This window comes from Elaeis guineensis, chromosome 12, assembly GCF_000442705.2.
Source record: "Elaeis guineensis isolate ETL-2024a chromosome 12, EG11, whole genome shotgun sequence".
NCBI classification, from domain to species: Eukaryota; Viridiplantae; Streptophyta; class Magnoliopsida; order Arecales; family Arecaceae; genus Elaeis; species Elaeis guineensis.
This window is the reverse complement of record NC_026004.2, coordinates 36,804,902-36,818,167: the sequence shown is the minus strand read 5'-3', so window position 1 is coordinate 36,818,167 and position 13,266 is coordinate 36,804,902.

Genomic DNA, 13,266 nt, shown 5'->3' with positions numbered 1-13,266 from the left:
TATGAAAACAAACAACCCTAGAAGAAGACCCTCTTCTTCTTCTCGTTTCTCTCTAGACACCCTATCTTGTGTCTATTATATCTCTATGACCCAAAGGTCTTTCTCTCTGATTTTTGAATAGCCCAAAGGTCTCTCAAATCTCTATCTTCTTCAAAAATTTTATGAAGAAACTCATTTTATATAGAGAGATATGATAGAGTCCTTGTCTAGGTCAAATACCTAGTCAAGGCTTATCCAAACATGGCAAGATAAGGGGCGCCCAACTCTTGAGCACCTCCTCCTTATTTTTGTGCATGGATCACTAGCAAAGGATACACAATGTGTACCCTAAAAACCATAAAAATTCTAAAAAAAAGTTGGATAAATTTGGTGCAAAATTGAAAGAGTTTTGGATTTCTAAAACTCTATCTCATAGAATTCAAAATCCAAACTTATTCCTCTTTGATTTGATCCAAACCACCTTCCATGTAAGAAAGAAGAGAGAAAACCTTTTGTGAATATGGGAGAGACCTGGGAGAGGGCTTTTGTCACATAAAATAAGAGGAGATTGGCATTGAATGAGAGAGAGGGCATGGGGAAGGCTTATATGGCGCAAGGTGGAATCCTAGTCTTACTAGGATTCTATCTTATGACTTATTTTAATTTGGTTTCTCAAACTAAATTAAACTAAAATTAGATCAACCCAATTAAAATAGATCTTAATCTAATTAAGAACCTAATTTAATCAGATTAAATTAGATTTAAATCTGATTTAATTTTCTAATCAAATTAGAAATTAGATTGACCCAAGTCCTAGTTGAACTAGGACTAGTTTTTCCTTGCACTTGGCTTATCCAATAAACCAATTGGACTTGATCTAATCAAGTCCAAACTAAATATAATTAAATAATATTTAATTAGACTTAATCTCAGCCCATTGGCTTAATCAAATTAAGCCAATTAGCAATCGAATTGCTAATCGATCCTCCTGCAACACTTGCACTGGGTTAAATGTCAATCGTATTGATCATTTAACCCTAGAACGATTCTTAATCATTGATCAACCATTCGATCGGATCATGAACTCTAATGTGTGTGACCTCATAGGTCTGAACCTAAGTTGATAGCACAGAAATAAATTTTTGTACCAATCGAAGTGACGATCTAGCAATGGTACCCGACGATCGGATAGGTCGAATGTGTAGAACAACATCCTTAGAACCCATGCGGATATAGTTTTCATATAATTCATCCCCTTGACCAAAATGATCATAGGACACCCCAGAGTTCAACTGTCAACTATGATTAGGTTGTCCACATTGTATTTCAAAATATCAAATCCATCTGATGGATTACCTTGGCCAAGGTTTTGCTAAATTAAAATACAACGACTCATTCTTCTCCAACTCTTGGAGTGGTTAATCCCATCTCGATCACACTCTGACTTCGTAAGTACTTGACTATGCCCAGAAGCCTTCCGTTTCTGAATTAGAAATTCAGTTAGTCTAGTACCAAAGCACAGTGAGTTGCTTGCAAGTCACTGAGACGATCTCAGCTCTAAGGGACACTTATACCTATATCCCATCAGAGACATTCTCGACAGTAGAATACTCTGGAGTTGGTCTCGTTCAATGATGATGTACCAGTATATCTCACCTGTATGCCATACCAGTGTCTCCACACTCTTTGGTTTAGAGGATAACCAACCCATATGGCCTACAGCGACCTATGCTCGATAGAAGCTGTCGTCCTTATTAACAGCCTATCATTTGGTCGTGAACTGTTTTAAGGACTAATCGATAAATCCTCTCTTTATCGAATCTAAATAGTCCTAAGAACTTCATCATAACAACGAAGTTCATTTGAAGATGAAAGCTTATGATGAAATACCAAATATATTTTATTTATTAACAAATCAATTACAATACTTGGTTGCTCAACCGTCAATAGCTTGACGATTGGCTTTTTGGGGTATATTTTCCAACACTTACGTGCCCCCACAGCCCTGTTAGGAACAGGAGGAGAACCTCATCCTAACATGAGCTGAAATTGACTGTGTCAGGAACAGGAGGAGAACCTCGTCCTGACACTAATGAAGATCCGATCGATCAAGACCGGACGAGGAGGAAAGCCTTCTCAACGGCTCCTCTACACTCCTACGACCCCGTTAAGAGTAGAGGAAAAACCCTCACTCGAATATAAAAAAAAAAAGAGAGAGAAAAAGAAAAAGCGACGAGCCACACCAGTGATAAGGGAAAATCAAATTACATCAAAGACACAAGGAACCTTGTCTCAACGAGGAAGGAGACTCTTGTCAAAAACTCTCAGTCTCCAAGAGGGAACCTAATACCGACAGGAGAAAATCAACTTCCTCAAGGTAACGAAAAGTTCGGGCCCCCAAGCTCAAGCACCTGGAGGAAATGTCAAACTCGAGTGGCTTCGAAAAGACCTTCGATCATGAACAAAAGGAGCAAATCAACACGGCGATGATCAGGAACCTTCAAACAACGTCAACATCAAACAAGACAAAAGACAAAAGAAGTTTGGTAAACGACAACTTAATGCAAGAATAGACAAGATAATAAATTTTTTTTTTCATTTCATTAGTGAAGTGTACATTACAAAGCCTTTGAAAGCCAAAAAAGAAAAACAATAAGAAAAGAAAAGAATACATAGAATAAAAGGTAAAGACTTCGAACTCTCGGTTCCAGCCATCATCGAAGATTGCTTTAAGTATCTGACTTCTTCTCCCAGTCCCCCTTCTGCTTCCCCCTTCTGCGGGATCGAAAAGTACTCGCGGTCTAAGATGTACCCCAAGCATGGGCTCTGGGCGATCAAGGCGAAGCATGACCGGATCTGTCTCCTCTACCCTTGCCTTCTTCGCCGTCCCAGATGTTGCAGCGTCTTTCCTCTTGTGGGCCTTGAGGTTCTTGGCTAACATCCAAGCCACGTCCGCATCCATGTCTGCAACGAAAGAAGATCGGCACAGTTTAGAAACAGAGCCACAAAAAAAGGGGAGTTCTGGAGCTAACCTAAGCTGGTCTGAAGGATGCAGAGATGCAGAGATGGGGATGACTCGAAGAATGCCTCAGGTCGAGAAGGACGTTGAGGAAGAATGGAACTCTCAGGAAGAATGAGGGACCGAAGAAACTCCCAGGCAAAGTGAGATCCCTGAAGGAGGGAGGCAGGTTTAAATAGATGATGGCGTCCGATGCAATAATGATTGCAGGTTCCCTTTGGCCGATCTATAACCGCCGCATGGCCCACTCATCGTGGCAGGTGGCTAAAAGTGGCCAACAACTGATAGAACCATTATTGCACCGTACCTAGAGCAATGCTCCAACGAAAATCCCAAAAAAATCTTTTCGAATCACCTCGATTTGAAAAGGCTCCAGCACCAGCGTGCCAAATGCCAAAATATCTGAAAACAACCAAGTACGAAAATTGAGAGAGGTAACTTCGACTGTGAAAATTTCTCTATACTTCCTTCATTCGAAATCCGAACTCAAAAGTAGGAGGACTGGTGTTGGGTATAAAATACCTCTAGCCGAAGTTTGTAAAAGGCCGACCCTTCCAGGGCTTTTCCAGCTTCCGACCTTGTGTGGCATTTTTTTGAACTCCCTCGATCGTCCGAGCTTTCATAATGCCATCCAGACTTCTCGGACAATGAGCTCCTCCATTCATCTATCAGGCTGCTCCAAATGCTTTCTGAGCTTCACTATCAGTCGATTTTCTACAGTGATCGACTATTCTTCAAATCTCTTCCAGACTTCTTCCGACCACAGACGACTCTACTCCGAACTTCTTCTGGACTTCGTTAATGTTCGAGCTTCTCTGATAGCAGGATTTCTATAGTAACCAGACTCCATCCAAGTTTCTACGGCGGTCGACTGCCTTTCGGATTCCAGTCGAACTCCTATAGTGGATGGATCCCAGACAAATTTTGACAACAGATGGGATCCACCAGTCGGATCTCTACTCCGAACTTCTATTGCAAGTGGGCTTCACCCGAGCTCCTATATAGCCGGATCCCAGCCGAACTTCTATAGTGGATGGACCACAGACGAGCTTCTACAATGGGACAGGCTCCACCAGCCAGGTCACTACTCCGAGCTTCTACAATAAGAAATCTCCATCGAGCTTCCACGACAACCGATCTTCGACCAAGCTTCTACAATAAGCGGCCTCCTTTTAGCCTCCTACAAGAGTCGGACTCCGTTCAAACTTCTACGATAGAATTGAATCTTGGACTCCTCCAACGTTCGATCTTTCCCAATGTCCTCAAGACTCCTCCAGCAGACGAACCTCCACAGCGCCATCCGAACTCCACTGTCGGACGATCCTCTATTGGATTCCTCATGAAATTGGACCTCTCCAACGGGCAATCTACAGATGAGCTTCCACATCAGACAAATTCCAGATGGACTCTCCTAGCAACTAGACTCTTGCCGGACTTCTCCAACAGAAAGTTTTCATCCGGGCTTCTACAGCAGATGACTTTCGCCTACAGTATCAGCGCCTAATCAGCATCCAAGACACCCGATAATAGTGGATTCGTCAGCAACCTTGGAGACATCCGAGCTTCTCTTAGATTGCAGAAACAGAGAGCCATTCTGCTCCATCAGACATTCCAGCCGAGCTTCAGCCGTCAAGCCCGAACTCTCTGGTAAGTCACGATAATGGCCACTACCCCACTCCACTCTTCATAACAGATTTCACGTGGCCCCACTACTCTCTGATTCCATGCGGCCCCACTACTCTCTGGCAAGTCGTGACAACGGACACCACTCTACTCTCCATAACAAACTCCACGTGGCCCTAAACGGCCCCTTGACACCACTACTCTCCGTAACAAACTCTGCGTGGCCCTGAACAACCCACTACCAGGTGGTTACAGACGTCACTGTCAATCAGTTACGCTCTCCGTCTATAAAAAGGGATCCCCAGATACGTTCTTCTCTAAGCTCTAAACTCTATCTCGAAACTCTTCCAAAATTCCATTTGAGTGCTTCATTTCTGTTGAAGCAGAGTACTGAATTGAGCATCGGAGAGTCTTGCCGGAGCACCCCCAACTCTGGTTTAGACTTCTCTTGCAGGTCCCGACGGTGGTCGCGGTCATCTCGACTCCAGCTTCTCCGGCATCGACAGAATTTTGCACCAACAGAAGTCAAGATAGATTTGCTTTTGTAGCTTTGACTCTTCTTCTTAATGATGGAGAGGATGTAAGCTAATGGATGATGGATTCTCTTTTGGTTAAGGCTGAAAATAGATCGGATATGGATTGAATAGTGGTATATCTATATTTGTATCCATATTTTTAATCAATACAGATATGGATATAAAGCTGATAACAAAATTAATATCCATATTTATTTTAAATAGATACGGATATGAATTAGATATCAAGCATATCCATATTTATTATAAATAGATACTGATATGAATCGGATATCAAGCATATTCATATTTATTATAAATAGATACGGATATAAATCGAATATTAAACATATCCATATTTATTATATCCAGATATAGATACAAATTGGATATTATTTTAGATATTAATCAAATTTTAAACAAAATTCAATAATAAAAACAAGATATAAAGATATGATTATTAAGAATCTAAGATAATCATAATCATAATTCAAGATAATCATAATTATATGCAAGAAAAATAATTATAATCCAAAACTCCATTGAAGGCAAAAAGTAGATCATCAAAATCTAAAATATTCAGAAATAGAGCTAATATGTATCTTATATTGAAAATCCAAATAATCGCCAACACTCTCTCTAGTTAATATGAATGTATGTTTGTCCATATTCGTAATGAAAGTACCTTAATGCAAATTAAAAAAAATAAAAAAATTAATTAAGATGCAGCAATATTTCAAAATAATAATCATTCAAAAAAATAAATATATACTTACTTTCTTACTAGAGCTCCTATATCTCGACTTCACCATAACAAAAATCATAATATTATTTTAGATCTATGGCTTCCAATTAATAAAAAAGTAAGAATTCAAATGATAAATGATTCAAATAAATAGCACAATCTCCATAAGATAAATGATATAAGAGTAAGAATTAAAATACATAAATAGTATCAAAAATACAATCACCATCCACCATAGTTAATCTCATTCAAAGATAAACCTTAATTATATCTCATAAACTCAAATATCTTTAGAAAAGTTTCATAAACTATTAAGTAAAATAGTTCAATTTAGTTGAATAAATCATGTAACAATCTTCAATGCTCTAATCGACAATCATCTTAAAATAAAAAATGATGATATTAGTATATAAACAAAAATAATAACTATTTTTTTTAAAATTATGTATTATATTTATTAATTTTATCATAATATATGAATTGATGTTGATTTATTTGAGTCTTCAATAGAGATAGAATAGCTATCCGATGCAATAGAAGCAATAGGACCTAAAACAAAATAAAAAAAATAAGTATTACAAATAAGTTAAAGTAAATAAAAATTTTATGCAAAATAGAATAAATTATCTTTTTCTAAGATCTTAGCCAATCTTAAAGATAAATCACAGTTTCAACAATATCATGATCTAACGAACTTTGAAATATATCTATCACTTATCAACCTATACTAAATGCTAATTCTGAAGCTATAGTAGATATTAGAATTACCAAAATATCTCTTGCAATCTGAGATAGGATAAGACATTTTGGACCATTAGATTTTCACCAGCCTAAAATATTAAAAACATCACCTTCAATACTCTCTTCCTTTTTTCTTTGTTTTCACTTAATACACTTTTGAGGGTCTTAGATTTCTTGGATAATGTTCTCCAATTGAATTCAAGGCTTGGATATGCCCAAATTTGGCTAGAAATAGTATACTAGCCATTAGACAAGAAACCTATCCATTAGAAGCTCTCGAAAAAAATAGCCATTAGGCTATCAAGTATAGAAGGGTTGACACCTCTTCTTCAAGGGTTGACTCATCACCTTTAGGGGTCAACTGATCTAGCTTTCAAATTGACTCTTGAGACATTATATTTTTAACCATTCTTTATCTTGCATCTACAACCATTTGTAGGGTTTCATATGGTGCAGCAAAAGATCTAGGTATTTAAAATTTTTATTCAAAACATCAAGTGCATTGAAAATCCTAATGCCCAAGATCTCTTAACTATAGCAATCAAAGCATAAATACATAAAGTAAGATATGAAGAATATCTATAATGCTTATTCCAATTTCTACTAGGCACCCAAATAAGCAGGATATAAAGAATACCTGTAACACTTATTCCAATTTTTACTAGGTATCTAAGTGTTCGTCCTCTAATGGTGATCCATACAAGAACCGATCTAAAGACAGTGCTCCTTCTTGAACCTTGCTTTAATAGTTCTAACTCCTAAAACTCGAATAGCCTCCAACTGATCAAACCCTCCTCTAGAATGGAGTCTGAACCTTTCAGAACCTCTTTTAGGCATTGATCTCCTTCTTTAAGACCTCTTAAACTCTATGCCATAATAGGAGTAGGCTTGTCTTAAAAGAATAAGACCTTTATCCTAAGGAACTATAGTTGTCAGAGAGGGAGAGAGCTTATGGATAGACTCTTGTCTGAATGGAATTGGAATGCCTTAACCCATCTACCGATCCCTTTAAATAGCAAGAGAGGGGGTGCCAAATGAGAAGCCATGCCCCATCTAAAGGAGCATATCAGAAATTTGAGAGTCTTCAAGCAGAAGGACTCATCAGACTTCGATACGTCGTTCCCACAAGTTCTCTTCACGCACGCATCAAGAAGAGATGCATACGGTGTCCCTTTTGGATTCAGATAATCCTGAAAATCACCATGTGGCAAGAGAATTTAAATCTAAATTCAAAAGACCGAATAAGCATATAAGAGGCACCTCTTTCTGTCCAAAACAAAAGGACTCATCACGCACCTTTTTGCATGATCTACAGATCACCCACGTGCGCCAAGAAGATCTAGGCATCCCACACCCATTCAAAAGCTAAGTCAACCTTTAAAAAAGGTACCAAGGAGGATGGAGGGCTGATCAACATGCCTTGTGGGTTACAAACCCAAAGTAGAAGGACTTTGGTCCTTCTGCATGCCAAAAAGGAAATGGGTGTGCGCCCCTCCATAATTTAGCATCAAGAGTTTCATGCCCTTAGAACTCTTGGTGATAGGCGTGGATAAGGCATTAGGTACCCCATTTTGGGCTGCCTCCGAATGGCTAAATCTAATCTAAATACTCACCAAATTAGGTTAGCCAACTAGTAAGGTAATTGATCAAATCTGATTTGATCAAGGAGTTAGAGCTTGCCACACGTGCTAGCATGCTTACCGGCAATCCGATTGAATCTAAAAATTCTAATAAATCATATTAAATGGATCTTTGGTCAATTTTTTTTTGTGTATGGCCCATTGGATTCCACATCTAGCCAATAATAGATTTGGATGCAAGTTGACCAAATTTGATTAGAATCTTCCTAATCGATTAAGGTCCCAACTATGCCAATCCGAGTTCAGTAATTAAAACTCTTTCTAATTGTGATCAAATTAAATATTTTAATTCAATCAAATCTTCAAGTCAAGATTAGTATCTAGCAACGTATCATGACTACTCAAAAGATATAGAATTTGATGAAAATATCAAATATACCTTTTAGTGGCAAGTTATCATGTAATTCAATCCCTCGTGAAGGATCTCACAGATTTTTCACATGTATTTTAATTAATCAAATTAATTAAAATAAAACTTCACATGAATTTAATTAATCATATGAATTAAATAGAGTTGGTGGAGATGAAACTAGATCTAATTTATTCATCATGCATAGCAGAATAAAAGATAAACTATCCAACATGTGAAAGAGAAAACCTAATATGAATATCCCAATGTACATGGAAGAAAAAGGAATTATATAATAAGAAAACTAACTTTTCTATTATACCTTCGCACAGGTTGAAGAACTCCGCAACTAATGATCATGGATTTGTTCCTTTCCTTGTAGCCACATAAGTGCCTGATTATGTGGGATAGGTTGGATTTAGAGGAAGCAAGCAATGAAGTTTTTTCACAAATCAATAAATACCCGACAAACAACAAACAATGGAGGTGATTATACTACATTCGAAAAGAGATTTTCATTATGCATGCAAATAGAATAGCCTCTAGATCTAGAATCGGATCATAGACATGTAGTGCAATTGACTCTAGGGGTTTTCTAAACCTAGAAGCTTAAATTACTATAAATCGATCGAAGCACAAGTAGACCAATATTCGAATCCTTAGACTGGCCAAGTAAAAGGTGAAATTTATGGGAGGCTCCTTTCGCTCTCGTGAGTTCCTAATTAAGTAACCATAATTCACTTAGACATTTTCCGTATACCTTTAGCCTTAGACACCAACTTACGAATTCAACTGTAAAGCAAACTCGCACTAAGACTCATTGCAGCAACTGAACTTGACTTGTTTTGATCCTATTCTTTTAATGTCTAATTGAGTTTAGCTTAGGCTTGGGTCAATGCACATGAGGTTGGTAGTCTTTGGGCCAAGAAAAGATAATAAAATCCTTTTCTTATCTTTTGATAGGAGTGCCCTTAGGATAGCTTACAGATGCAAACAAGATATATACATTGATTTCAAGATGAAATAAATAGTACCAATTAAGTTATCAAACTATAAAATGAAACTAAGTTACTGAAATTATGAACTTCAAACAAACATAAAATGAAATTGATACTCTAATCAACTCTTAAAGTTTTTTCTAAGTGCATGAGATTTTCAGACTCCAGAAATTCAATTTTCCTTAGGTTGCACAAAATAGGTCACAAAATTTTGTACGCTGATCTCCAACTAATAGAAAATTCTGGCACCAATTCTAGATCTCTATTTGTGGAAATCTTCATTATCAAATTTAGTTCCAAATCAACAAATTTCATGCTTCTATAAATGAAAAATTCTATTTCTTCCAAGGGTGCACAAATATTTTCTGAACAGTTTTCAAGTGCAGAAGTCAGGATGTGTAAGATTTGTTTAGATGGATTTTCGAAACCAAATGATTTCAGATTCTAATGAAATTTAAAACTCCACTTACTAGTCAAGTTTAGAATATACACAAAAAATTTGAGAATTTTTTGAAGTCTCTGAAAATAGAAATCTTAATTTCTCTGAGGACTGCGTAGGATACCAGCTTGTAGATTTTAATGCCGAAAACTACCTAAATACAAAACTCTAGCCCCTAACCTAACCATGCTGTGATACCAAACTGATGTGGGATAGGTTAGTTCTAGAGGAAGCAAGCAATCAAATTTTTTCACAAATCAATAAATACCTAACAAACAACAGACAATGGAGGTGATTTTACTAAATTCGAAAAGAGATTTCCATTATGCATGCAAATAGAATAGCCTCTAGATCTAGAACCGAACTGTAGATAGTTGGGAAACTATTCAAGATTAGGGCATCAAATGATGATTAAAATTTTAGATCTAATTAATAAAGAAACAAGGATTTTAACTTTCTACAATAATGATCTACTCAAAAATATATTTTAGATGCAAAGAGATCTCACAAGCACATCGATTAAGACATCTAGAAGAGGAAAGAATCAGACGTCAGATCAGGCTGCGGTTGTTAGCAAATCCTTCTGCTGTCCAAGATTACAGAGATTCGATCCGAGCATACGAAGAATTGCCTGCAACAATAGAAATAAGTCAGCAATCATGAAAGGATGGTGAACATTTGGGAGAATAGGAAATTATGGGCATTGAAGAAATGGATCCTGTAGATTGAATGAGAATAAAATTCTGCTTTTCTTTCCTCTACATGCTTTCTTCTTCCTCCTCCCCTCCTCTGTCTACTAATCTTCCTTCTTCTTTCCCTCTCTTCCTTCCCTCCCTTCTGCCTCTCTCCCATCTCTCTTTTGAAATCTCCCTCAAGGCTTGAAGTTGAAGGATGAAGACTCTTCAGCAATTCCCACCAATCCGCAGGATCCAATTTTTCAGTGCCCATAATTTTCTATTCTCCCAAATCTCCACCATCCTTTCATGATTGTTGACTTATTTCTATTGTTACAGATAATTCTTCGCATGCTCGGATTGAATCCTTGTGATCTTGAACAATGAAAGGATTTACTAGCTACCATGGCCTGATTTGACGTGCAGATATCTTAATCAGCATCTTGTAAGATCTCTTTGTGTCTAAAATATATTTTTGAGTAGATCATTATTGTAGAAAGTTAAAACCCTTGTTTCTTTATTAATTAGATCTGAAATTTTAATCGTAATATGATGCCCTAATCATGGATAGTTTCTTAACTGTCTACGATCTGATTCTAGATCTAAAGGCTGTTCTATTTGCATGCATAATGAAAATCTCTTTCCGAATTTAGTATAATCATTTCCATTGCCTGTTGTTTGTCAGGTATTTGTTGATTTGTGAAAAAACTTGGTTGCTTGCTTTCAATAGATCTAGCCTGTCCCACATCATCTGGCCTCCATGGATATCCACACAGAGTCAGAGGGTTGATCTGCAACCAACTAACTCTCTGAGGTGCTAGCTCTCTTATGGAAGAAGAAGAAGAAAGAAAGAGAAAAAGAAAAAGAAAAGAAAGAAAAAAAAGAAGAAAAAAAAAAGACTCTCTCTCTCTCCTCTGTTCTCTCTTTTTCCTCTCTTTCTCTCTCTAATTTCTATCTCTACTTTCTCTCTCTAAATTTTTCTCTCTCTAAAAATTTATCTCTCTCTACATTATTTTTCTCCTAGGACTTCCTACATCTTTGAAAAGATTGATGATGAATTTAAATGATCCTAGTAAGAGATTTTGATCTATGATCATCAGACAGTGTACCGGCACCCATCTTGGTCAGATCAGATACCTTTAGATTTTATCACCCATGATTCTATTGAATTATCCATATGGTAATTTTAGCATAATTTGATTAAATTATTTTGATCCAATCGATCGAATTTGTCGAACCATATCGCCTGATTAGTCTATATTTATCTTCATAGTTTCTCTCTCCTCTGAATTTATCTTTCTATTGGATTCATATATCTAATGAAAGATTTTTGATCCTAACACTTCGAATATGATTTAACCCAGAAAATAGACTCTAAACCATCTATCTTCTAGTCTAATCTTGATCGATGAGGTTAGGATGACTGGACCAATCTGGACTATAGGATGTGGGTATCCATCAATTTTATTTTTCTTAATTATTCATATCTTTTCTAATTATTGAAATTGATCTTGTATAGGATTGTGGATATTGATCATGGGATGTCGTGATATGATTTATGAATAAAAAATTTTGAAATTTTTTTTTTTAAAATTATGTGGATTTATTGGAATGCGTATGAGGTAAGTAATGCTTCATTTTTTCTAGATTTATCGATAAATTATAATATATATTTCTGACATAATTTATAAAATAATGCATGAATTAGATGAATGATATTTTATTATAAGAAATATCTTATTTGAAATATTATGATGAAACATTATTGAGCATATTGATTTCATGATGTATTATATTGATTGATTTTGATACTATATGATTATATATTTTCTTATCAAATTAGAATAAGAAATATGATTTACGAAGAATTTTGATATAAGAATAATATGAATTGACAACCTGACTACGTAAAGGATCCTATCAATGGGGGCATATATGTTGATAATTGATTTATCCTGAGAGTTTATGTTGCCAGTAAGACCAGTGGCATATCACCAGTGAGATCAGTGATAAATCGTCAGTGAGACCAGTGGTTCTGAAAGATTTTGCTGTCAGACAATTCGCAGCTCACTGCAAGATGATACACGGTGTTATGATCCTGTCACAGAAAAAATATGGTCATAGCTCATGATTGATAAAAAAAACTTAAAAATAAAATAAATTAAAATCTCGAAAAAAACTCGAATTTTTGAAAAAAAAAAAATTTGGCATGAACTATATTGCATAATTGAAATTGATTTTGAATTGATAAACTCTATATGCTTATTTTCTATAAATGATTATTTACTTAATGCATAATAAAATCTATTTAAAGTGATCATTGCTTACTGAGTTGTCTAGCTCATTGCCTCCTATTTTTACTATTTTTACAGATATTGAAGAATTAAGATAATACAAGATATGAACAGAAGAGTGATTAGAAGCAAAACCTCCATACTTTTATTTTAGACTGAAAGTCTTATTGAATTTGATGTAAGGTGTATTGAATATTGTTGAATTTATTGAGATATTAAAGTTGAAATTTAGATTGTTATGCTTTGGATT